The sequence below is a fragment of the Misgurnus anguillicaudatus genome, chromosome 5 (assembly GCF_027580225.2).
Source record: "Misgurnus anguillicaudatus chromosome 5, ASM2758022v2, whole genome shotgun sequence".
NCBI lineage: Eukaryota > Metazoa > Chordata > Actinopteri > Cypriniformes > Cobitidae > Misgurnus > Misgurnus anguillicaudatus.
Window position 1 is genome coordinate 41,544,387 of NC_073341.2, and position 12,169 is coordinate 41,556,555.

Consider the following 12,169-nt stretch of genomic DNA (forward strand, 5'->3'; position numbering starts at 1 on the left):
AAGAAACATCATTCTGTTTGATTTATAAGCTTGTTTTCTCATGGGGACCTCAAAATGCCCCACAAGGTCACAAAAATACTGGTATTCCTATCTTTGTGGGGAAAATTGGTCACCACAACGTGATAATTACTAGGTACACACACACACACACACACACACACACAAAATTTTCAGTACACACATACAAACCACACTCTGACACCCATACTAACACACCCACACAATTATAGCTTCATAATATATCTAATTGGCTCTATAATATGCATAAGCAGAAAACAACAATAAAGCAATAATTTGCTTTATATGCCAAACCTAAAAAACTGGCCCCATCTGGTTAAAAATTTAAATTTTTGCCAACAGAATGAAAGCCTGTTAACAAAGATTGGATCATTTTATAGTTGAATGGCACCGGGATTAAAAATTGCAGTTTTAATGGGTTTCAATGGGGACATTTTTGTCCAAAAGGTCCTGAGAGGAAGTATTTTGTGTACCTAGTAGAAAATAGATTTTTTTTTTTAAAGGAAATGAAGGTGAAATATTAAAATTCCAATAAAAATGCACACCTGTGGCAAATTTTATGCAGTTAGCATTAACGCAGGCAAAGTTACCAAAAAAAAAAAACTGAAAAGGACAAAAATGTCCTCAAGGATGCACAAGGGTTAACATCCGATCGTGGTGAAATCTCACTCCTTATATTATTAGACCTTAGTGCAGCCTTTGACACAATAGATCACACAATCTTACTCAATAGGCTAGAAAACTATGTTGGCATCAGTGGTCAGGTGTTAGCCTGGTTCAGATCGTATCTAACCAATCGCTATTACTTTGTTTATGCAAATGAGGAGGAGTCATATCACTACCTGGTTAAATATGGCGTACCGCAGGGATCAGTTTTAGGTCCTATCCTGTTTTCGTTATATATGTTACCTCTAGGAGATATTATCAGTAAAAATAACATACGTTTTCATTGCTATGCGGATGATACCCAGCTTTACATCTCGTCACATCCTAGCAAAACCCACCAGTTTGCTAAGCTAACAGACTGCATTAGTGATATTAGGGACTGGATGGCACATAACTTTCTTATGCTAAACTCCAATAAGACAGGGATACTTATTATCGAACCGAATCGCTACAAACATAATATGACAGATTACAAGTTGCCAACTTCCACAGTTAAGAATTTAGGTGTGATGTTCAACAGCAATTTATCCTTTGATAGTGATATCTCCAATGTCTGCCGCACAGCATTCTTGCATCTTAGAAATATCTCAAAAATACGCCATATGTTGTCTGCATCAGATGCAGAGAAGCTTATCCATGCTTTTATGACCTCTAGAATAGACTATTGTAACTCGTTACTCGGAGGATGCCATGCAAATCAGGTAAACAAGCTTCAGCTAGTTCAAAACACTTCTGCAAGAGTGCTTGATTTAAGAAGTATGACCACATAAGCCCAATGCTGGCATGTTTACACTGGCTACCAGTTAAATATCGCATACAATTTAAAATATTACTAATCACCTAAAGCCTTAAATGGCCTAGCACCCTCATATCTACAATCCATCACGTGCATTGCAGTCGCAAAATTCTGGTCTCTTAATTATCCCTAAAATATCAAAAGTGTCTAAAGGTGGTAGATCCTTTTCCTACTTAGCCCCTAAGCTCTGGAATGATTTACCAACAGATGTCCGAGAATCAGACACAGTAGGTAACTTTAAATCTAGACTTAAAACTTTTCTCTCTAACAAGGCATTCACATAATTTGTTTTAGTAATGGTACTTATCTCACAATAGCTAGTTGGTACAACCTTATAAATAAATAAATTAAAACCTCATTTTCGTCAACACTTCAAAGCGTGGTAAATATTATTAATATTCTTAAGAAATATGTTGAAACTTTGAATTAGTAGTCGGTTGAGTCTAAATTGGGCACATATGGTTGGGTTGCGATTTTGTCTTTTTCCCATGATCTTGAGAATAGTATGTCATACAGAACCGTTTGCCACTGTACGTTAGTATTAACGACGGCAGTGGGGCCTCTGGCCTTAGTCAAACGAGTTTCTGTTTCCATTTTAAAGATCAGATGGGGGCCCATACATAGACTCGCCCTGTTCCCACAAATTTGCTAAAATCCTCAACTATAGGTAATACACTTAAGCAGCAATAGTTAGCCTGTCTGGAACCGAGCTGACTTAAACCACATCACCTTGTGACACTTGCATTACACGTGAACGGCCCCTACGCTAATAGGATTTTGTTTTCTCTCCCTGTCTTGTCCTTGACCCCGAGGACAATGAGAACAGACCCAGTTCCAGTAAATTTGAAGGTCGGACCATCCCTGATTTACTAGCCATCCTTCAACGTGATGCCCAGCTGATGCCTGACCAACGACCACCGGCAGACCCCGTTTAATCTCTCCTTACTCGTTTACATATGTGCAGTATATGTATGTCTGTGTAAGTGTGTCTGTGTGTGTAATATATATATATATATATATATATATAAATGTACATGTGTATATGTATGTGTGTCTGTATGTATATATGTATATGTGTGTATATGTATGTGTACATGTGTATACATATATATGGCCCCAACGCTAATAGGATTTTGTTTCTCCCTCCATGTCTCGTCCTCGGTAAATGTGAAAGTCGGCACACCTCTGGTCTACCGGCTGTCCTTCAACGTGATGTCCAGCTGATCACTGACCAACGACCACCGGCAGAACCCGCTTAATCTCCTTATCCGTTTCAATGTATATAGATAGATATATATATATCTCCCAAGGGTTTTTCCCTCCTAGGACTTTTTTTACTTCCCCGGCTAAAAAGTCCGGGTTTTTTTTCTCCTAGGGGGTTTTTCAACCCAGGGAGGCAACCAATTGTGAAAAGCGCTATATAAATAAAATTGAATTTAATTGAAAGAGAGACGGCCAGTAGCTCCTCACTGCAGAACACAATAAAATTACACAACATGACTACAATAAAAGTATTTACATTGAAATGTAAGGTTTTTTGCTATAATGTTTTGGAGTAAAACATTTCGGGTACTAGTAATCTTACCACCCGCTGTTTAATACCTATGAAATGTATACAGTATAAATATGCATAATTATTAATATATATGGCATGTTATTTAGAAATTAATAAATTGAATGTTTATCTTGTATGGACTTTTAACTTGTTTATACGCGTCTTTGCTTACAGTCATTAACAGGTTTACCTCGCAGAAGGTTTACTTTTCTTACAAATGTGCTAATAAAATAAAATTGTTTTTATATTTACTAGTATAGAAATAGCCATGTAATAATGGGATAATGTACACAGACAACCGGGTCGCAAATAAATCCCTTCAGTGATATCATCCTGTCGGGAACGTGTCCCTTCTTACACCTAACCGATAATTACTTATTAAATTATGAATCTTTCTCGGCTATATTATTAATCAAATGTAGACTTAAATTGATAAGACCACATGTTGCAACCATGGCCGTAGCCAGCTATGAGGTCACAGAGGTCCGGACTCTGGACCTCGGTAATTACATTTGAAGTTCTCTGAATGACTAATTAGTTTATCAAAAATAATCCGCATATATAATTAAGTTTGGACAGTTTACTGTATAGTTTAGTGTAAAATGACGAAGATTGGTTTAAGCTGCGACGGCGCGGGTATAGAATTTGCACTGTTGCCAGATCCTATTGTTAAAAATCCTCTTTAGACGTAGTGTTTTAGCAATTAATGTGACACTTTGACATTATCTATAATGTGATTGTTAGGTATAGGTTAGTATTAGAGATTTCTCTGATTTATTTCTGAAATACAAGGTTTGGACGAACTTTGTTTTTTAAGGCCAATCATTTTTGCTTGTTTTTCGTACTAATATCTGGCAACATGGAAACTGAAAGTTATCCAAAAACGAAGCATCATTCAGCGCGAGCATATTGCTGATATTATATTCGGTAAGATAAAAGCAGTAATCCTCATAATTGTGTCTGCAAGAGTATCAACAGTATCAACAACACTATCGAAAAACATAAAATAACTCTGGTACAAAATGTAGAAGAATTGGGTTTAAATAAAATATGCCAAATATGTTAAAACACGTAGCGTAAAACGGTAAAGCTAATCTCAACAAAACATAAGCATCAAGAATTCTGTTATTTCATTTAATTTAGAAGTTAACCTTTAGCAAAGTCATGCTGAAAACAATAAGAGCACTAAACAAGTTCTTGTTTAAAATCTTATAACGTTTTTGTTATATAATATTGCTTATTAAAATGATTACAAAAATAAACATTGTTGCATGAAGAAGTAATAAATAATCCAGCAGTCCCAGTCCATCCCCCAGAACAGAGAGTGTGTTCCCAAAGTGTAAAAAGGTTAAGACAGAATATTTTAGATCCCAGGTAAAAATAAAGTATGCTTCAATGTACTTAAACCACTTAAATACTAGCAAGTACATTTGTAAGTTATGTAAAGTTATGCTACAAATATACTTATTAAAAGTAAAGTTCTACTTGAGCAGTACTTCAGTTTACCTGAAAAGGTAAGAATACCAGTGCCAACTAGATTTACACTTAGATGTTCTTAACTTAATTTTAAGAAGTACCAAAACCAAATGTGATATATAAGCCACAAAATGAGTGCACGGAAATAGTACATTTACTAAGTGTACTTAAAAAGTGCACTTTTTTCACCTGGGATAGCATTTGTTAACTCTTAACACCCCCACCCTGGACCTCTGTAATTTTCAAACCCTGGCTACGGCCATGGTTGCAACTAATTGCAGGCTGCAACAACGCAAATATACTGGTTCGTTTGTCGGAGCAAAGTATATAAAGTGTGAGGAGTTGGATGGATCCAGATCCAACCTTGCCGTCTGGATGTCGAGTTCTGAACCGAACCGAAGTGAGGACCATCCGAGTCTCGCAACTGCGTTCTCAACTAACCCGCCTCCCTAACCCACGTAGCTTTATGGTTGGCTTTAGGTTTGTTCGACCCCTAAGGTACGACTTCATACGGCTTCGCAAAAACGACAAACGGATGACGTCAAAGTGCCGCGAGAGCGAATCGAGAAACCATAAGGAGAAGTCTCATTTCGCCTCGCTCTCACGGTACTTTGACGTAAGCTTTCTGTCAGTCGTTTCCGCGCCGCATGAAGTCAAACACACCTTTTGTCTTTTCTTGTTGTACTACGTACAGGCGTCAGCTTAATTTGGTTAAACGAAGCACCAAACTTAAGCCTTGTCAACTTGACGTGATTGACCGGTAAGTGAAAGAAACCAACTGATCTGTGCACAAGACAAATCGCAGTGGACCGTGGACTTTTGAAATACATATATTACTATGTAACGTTACTTGTCTAAATAAACTAGTTGAAAGCGCTCATGAATTGTCCAAATCATGTTTATATTTAAATCTAGAGATTAGCAGACGTTTCTATAAGGGTTAATTTATATTTAGGTTTGGGAGTTTTAGGCAACATCAAAGGAAGTCTATGATCACTAAAGTGAAACAAACGGGGAGGTGTGCCAGGCAAAAACTAAAGGTAGACATTATTAGAAACGTATTTAAAACAAGTCGAAGTTTATCACGAAGTAGTTTCTTAATTGTTAATGTGTAAAGTCGTATATTGTCAGGTCAGGTGACAGAAGCAGGTCTGACAGACTGAACCACAGGTGGGTTTAGTGAGATTTAGTATTGTCTACTAGTTCTTCAGTGCGTGCATGTTGTTGTTGTTGTTGTTGTTGTTGTTGTTGTTGTTGTTGTTGTTGTCGTCGTCGTCTCCTCATTGTTTATATGTCACGCATCATTGTGTTATTTTATCAGGTGACAGATCTGCAGTCTTACAAGGTTTGCAGCTCAGGCAGATTGTCAGATGAAGACCCAGGATCACAGGTGAGGCTTAATGATTATAAGAAAACATGAAGAGCTCAGATGCAAAACCCTCGAAGTGCTTTCTTGTAAATGAGCATTTTTATCAGACTCATAATGGATTCTGCCAACAAACCAAAAACTGGTATTTCTGAATGGCCTGAGGCCGGGATTGAACGGATTTGAAGTACTTTGGGTACCACGTTTTCATTTAAAATGGCCCTGCTTGGATGTTACGTTTGTTTTGCACAGATAATGTCATTGTCACGCATTATTACAACAAACAATGAAGCTTCCTACTGCATATTCCTAAACAAATGTTATCATCTGGATGATAGACTTAATATAATGCTTGTCCAAGTCAAGAACATTTGAGACTGACGAACAAAAGGAAACCTGCAGAGACACAAAGAGTGCTTCTCAATTCTTCTTTGTGTATCCTCGCATTACGTGAAATGGTGTACACCATCCTCTTTTCTCACTCTCTGTATAAAGTTCATTCTCTGTTATCAAACTACCTGCTTGAGGTTTTTCAGTCTGGTTTCAGAGCAAAGCACAGCACAGAAATGGCCCTGTTACGAGTGTGTAATGATATCTTGCTAACTGTCTGATTCGGGTGTTCCTGTTATTTTACTTTGATTCGATCTGAGTGCAGCCTTTAATACCGTTGACCACAATATACTGATCTCTCGCCTTAAGAGCTGTGTTGGGATACACGGAGTGGCTTTACAATGGTTTCAATCTTATCTGAGATTTTTCTTCTCCACAGGTCATGTTAAATATGGGGTCCCTCAGGGGTCCATCCTTGCACCATTGCTTTTTTCAATTTATTTTCTGCCTCTGGGGTCTATGTATAGGAAACATAATGTATCATTTCATTGTTATGCTGATGACACGCGGTTTTATTTACCTTTTAACAATAACATTTCTCCTATCTTTGAGTGTCTTGAGGAGATAAAGATGTCCCAAATTTCTTTAACTAAATGAAAATAAATCAAAGATTATTGTTTTTGGGCAGAGTAACACAGTAAATCTGGGACCATTGTAAATTTATAACAAATTGATGTTAAACAATTTGGGTGTGTATTTCGATAATGTTTTCAAGTTCGACAAGCAAATCAATGCTGTCCACCTGAGACTCCTGGCAAAGGCCAAATCCTGTCTGTCTTTTAGAGATCTTGAGAAAACTATTCATGCATTTGTTTATTCCCATCTGGAGTATTGCAATACACTTTATACAGGAGTTAGTCAGTCAGCATTATCACAGCTGCAGGCTGATCAAATGCTGACCGGCACACGAAAACACAAACACATTACTCCAATTCTTTTCTCCCTTAGTTGGCTGCCGGGACACCTCCAAATTGAGTACAATATGTTAGTGATTTTTAAAATCTCTACATGGTTTGGCACTGTCCTATCTTTGAGACCTTTTAAATTTTCACACCCCTACAAGATCCTTTAGGTCCACAAATCCCATTTTCCAGGTCCCGATTTAAGCGTAGAGGGGACCAGGCTTTTTCAGTTATTGGCACCAAGCTTTGGAATGATTTACCTCAAAATGCTAGGGAGGTACAATCATTGTCAGCTTTTAAAAAGGAGTTAAAAGCATACATGTTATCAAAAGCCTTTTCCACCTTTGATAACTGTATAGTGTTGTGTTATATTTTTGGTTTAACTTTTTATATTCTTAAACTATTTATTTCTACCATTAATATTTCTTATAGTTGCTTTTGTTTTAAAATTGTACTTATGATTTATTTTAAGACTGCTCTGTACAGCACACTGGGCAGCACTTAGCTGAAATTGTGTGCTTTATATAGAAATAAACTAAACCTACATGATGACAGAGCTCGATCTGTTTCTGGGTTGTAGGAGCGAGGAAGCATATTGAGACTACGTTTACACCCGAGTGCCTATTTTAATAAACTGACATTTCCTCTCCGGTTTCAAAAATAATTTGTGCACATATGTCAGTTTTCAGAAAAGTGTTCATTGACACGTATATACCATCAAGAGCATGCCAAACCTCTAAGTCGTGGTGTAACGAGAAGCTCAAGCCCATGTAAGCCAATCAGAATCCCTAAAACAGCAACAAAACATTTCCTGTTCCTCTTTTCAACAAGGTCGCACTTTTGGCGTAGGTGCGAGCTCTGGCGCATACTGTGACGTTGGCCTAATAAACATCCGTTTGTCTCAGTTTACATGCAACCATGTTACCGAAGACTTTCAAAATCTCCACTCTTGATGGAGTTTTTAGAAGAAATCGGATTCAGAGGCAAGTTCTCAGTTAGCGTGTAAACGAAGGGTAGCCTGTTTAACACCAGACCAGTCTCATAGAGAATGAGACGTGGTCTGGGAACCACACGCTCATTTTCTCGCATTTGAGGCGTGGTTTACGAATGCCCAGAAGCCGTTCATTGGGCGCTACGAATGTCTATCAAATGCATCTGTACGTAGCTCATAGACAATCGTTTCAATTACACCAGCTGATTTATGTAGAGCCACATAAATTCAAGCATCAACAACTTTTATTGGCTTTGTTTGCACACAGCTGAAAGCTGTGTATGCCACAGTACAGGCATAATGACAATATGATATTTAAGTAATATCGCTCGAGTAGGAGTGTGGTGTAGCTCTATATCATCACGGCTGTGATTAGGCCAGAGGCACGAGGTCGTAGGCAGTCACAACCGGGATTGAGAGCCACTGATATAGAGCTATGTCACACGACTCCCTCCGAGAGCGATATTGCTTTTATACAACAGTTCGACGGCACACGTTTGAAAAACGAAAACTAGAAAACAACAACGGAGTTATTTTAAAAGCCTCTTTGTTTGAGAACTACTTCTTCCACTACAGATTTAAGGGCGGCCAGAATGACAGGTAACACTTTTGGCTGCTTTGAATCTCATAACAACTCAATGGACGGAAAAGCCGTTACTTTATATTAACATTTCTTGGTCACAAAGTGTAGTTTTAAGATTAGTTCAGTCGAGAATATATATTTATTATATTTAAATCTACAGTCAAGTAAAGATAGCGCCTGTTTGAACGTTTGCTTAGTGAGATTCGGTACGTATGAGAACCAAAGCATAAGCGGACGTTAGTGTTCACTCGCCCCGCTGACCACCGCCCTCTCTGGGCTACATCTCTGACAGGGATTCCCTGGCTCTGATATTCGCCTTGTTTGTTTTTGATGGTCAAAATGAGATCAAATCAGCAGTATTTGGTGTCATGATAAAACTATAACTTGTTTTCTTATTCATATTTAGTGTATTTTGTGCTGTTATTGATTTGGCGCGAGGTAAAAATTAATAAAACTATACTTATATAATGTTACTATTGGTTTCCCATTTACTCTTAACGCGATAACGCGATTATTATTAAACTTTGTTCTTGTCAGTACTATATAAAACGTTTTTTTTAGTGTCAGAGAGATGTTTTTGCATGCTGCTTATAAATATACCAGTGGCGATATTCTCATAACATGTTTTAATAGTCACGTCGCGATTAAATAAATGATCAATGTCCACATTTAAAAGCTGCGGTGCTTACCTGCAGTTCCACGGTGTTTTCGCGTTCTGATAAGAGATATAGCTCCAGAAAAAATGAGTGTTTACATTCCTCTTTCCAAGTATCCACACGATGTGACAAGACATTACTCCCATTAAGTTTAACGTAACATCCAAGAGCGCTGATCTTTAACGGAATAATAACTTCCGATTGGGATTCACCGACTGATTTACGAGCTAGTGAACTAATGAGACACACGGAGAGTGTTTAAAAACAGCGCGTCTGTGTTTTTCCATTCAGAGATGAGCCTGTTTAGGACCTCCATTCACTGGGTGGCGGAATGATACGAAAGGTGAAGCGGTTACTGTGCCGTTATCAGTACAATATCGCATAGCTCTTAGCCAATCAGATTCGAGAACCAGAAAGAACTGTTGTATAATAATAAATACCACTTACCATTTATAAAAGTTACTTCGTCGACGACAATGCCTAGCAGGTTGGTCCTATAAAACTCCGTGGCTATCATGTCTTGCCATATACAAACATCCTTCTAAGATATGAAATTGTTTAACGCCAAAAGTTGCTCTTTTTAAAATAAACTTGCGTTCAAATCTACTTAAAACACTATCTAAGGCTGCATCGAAAAGTAACTTCACGTATGCTGCCATGTTGGATAAACAAAACTGCTTTGGTGTGTCGCATAGACGTCGTCATCGTCTTTCTGCCCCCTCCCCGTTCTGTGGTTGGTTCCCTATTTCAGGGGAAAAATAGGTCCATGGTTCCCATGCTAGACTTGCAGCATGAATAAATTTGCAGCATGAGGAAACCCAGGCTAAACAAAGGGCGCAAACAAAGGAAAATGTCTCAGTTTTTCAAAATAACCATGTATGTGTAAACAGGGCCTGAGAAACACCCAAAGTTTCTGAAGAGCAAACAGGCATTCAGTAGGATTAAACTGAGGAGCTAGGGAATGCTAAAATATCCTTCCTCTTACTAAATGTTTTCTGCTGCTTTCTTGAAATAACATGTTTACAAACGTTGGCTTCAGTAATGTGCAAACTAGTACCTACAATTAGTTCTTGAAAACTAAGTTAAGATTAAAAAAGTATTTCTCAGATTTGGTCAGTTAAAGATGCAATTTATATTTATGCGCCACTAGATGGCGCCAGATCAAATCAATAACAATAGCGTTGTTTAATGACACTCTGAAGCAGCGAGGAATTATGGGATTTGTAGTCTTTAACTCAACCGCTGATGGCCATCAATCAGACGAGAATGAGAAATCACTTTGATGGATAAGGTAATCAAGTCTTATAAATGTTGCGTTTGATGACATCGTTTATTTCATTATTTAAGTTTATATGTGATGTTCAAAACTAAATTGTTAGTCATAGATGTAACACTATTAGTCCAAATTCGATGGTTAACACAGCTCAGAATTAAGTTTCCAACTTACAATCTACAATGATTTTTCACATAATGTATTGACAGTACAAATCTTATTGTGAAGTGTCTTAAAATGGCCATTTATATTGCTGTACAATACCTTTTGATGTGCATATCGTCCGCGGGAAGACACGCTGATTACAATCTACACACTAATGTTGTGATCAATATAATAGCATACGTTTTTTGAAGGGTTACGAATCAAAACAACTCACCCATCGCGTAAAACACAAGCACAATCAGAATCTCTGTCTAGTTAAAGGAATAGTCTACCCTTTTGCCATATTAAACTATGTTATTACCTCAACTTAGACGAATTAATACATACCTATCTTTTATCAATGCGTGCACTGTACAGCGCATAGTAAATGTGCTAGCATTTAGCCTAGACCCATTCATTCCTATGGTACCAAACAGGGAAGCCACCAAACACTTCCGTGTTTTCCCTATTTAAAGACTGTTACATGAGGAGTTATACCAGTAAGTATGGTGCCACAAAACAAAACTTTTTTTTTGGTACCATAGAAATGAATGGGGCTAGGCTAAATGCTAACACATTCACAACGCGCTGTACAGTGCACGCATTGAAAAAAGATAGGTATGTTTTAATTCGTCTAGGTTGAGGTAATAACATGGTTTGATGTGGCAAAAGGGTAGACTATTCCTTTAAATGTTGTCGTGAAGCTCTCTCCATCCAGATAATGCAACAACAAGTTGATCCTCTCTCGTTTTGTTCCAAACTCTTCTTGGGTTGTTTGGTTGGCCCGTATGCTTACAGGAGCTGACACAACCAGCGGCAGACGGTAAAGAGTTATCCATAAGTTCATAAGCAAGCGCATAGTTCCGCATTTGTCCACGACACTGGCTACGTCCGAAAACTCAAGGCAGTGACTTGTTCCTCGCTGCCTCATGAGGAAATGACTTCGGAGGCATGAAATGACAGCAGCTCAGAGAAAGGCTTTCGGACGCACTTCAAAGGCAGCATGGTTGAAATATAAACAGAGAGCGCCTTTGTGATAACTAATCACATATTTGAAAACTACAATAATAATTTCTTGCTAAATGCAATTAAAATGTGTAAAAAGTGAAAATATAAGTTTATTTACACTAAATTTGTGCTCCAGTCGCTTCCTTGGTCGCTTCCTTGGCCGGGCGGCAGTGGCTCAGTGGTTCAAGTGGGTTGTCTACAAACCGGAAGGTTGGTGGTTCAATCCCCGGCTCCACCGGACCAAGTGTCGAGGTGTCCTTGAGCAAATCACCTAACCCCAGCTGCTCCCGATGGCGCCTTGCATGGCTGACACTGCCGTCGGTGTATGAATGTGGGAGTGAATGG

At 38.2% G+C, this 12,169-nt stretch overlaps 1 protein-coding gene across 1 annotated transcript in view; it reads left to right on the plus strand.

The window, feature by feature from the left end:
- The first annotated feature begins 5,149 nt into the window (after positions 1-5,149).
- Positions 5,150-12,169, plus strand: part of pym1 (PYM homolog 1, exon junction complex associated factor) — a 33,228-nt gene continuing 26,208 nt past the window's right edge. The window contains exons 1-2 of the mRNA XM_055169118.2: positions 5,150-5,271; positions 5,833-5,901. The gene's annotated coding sequence lies outside the window, so the exon portion shown is untranslated. The remainder of the gene's footprint in view (positions 5,272-5,832; positions 5,902-12,169) is intronic.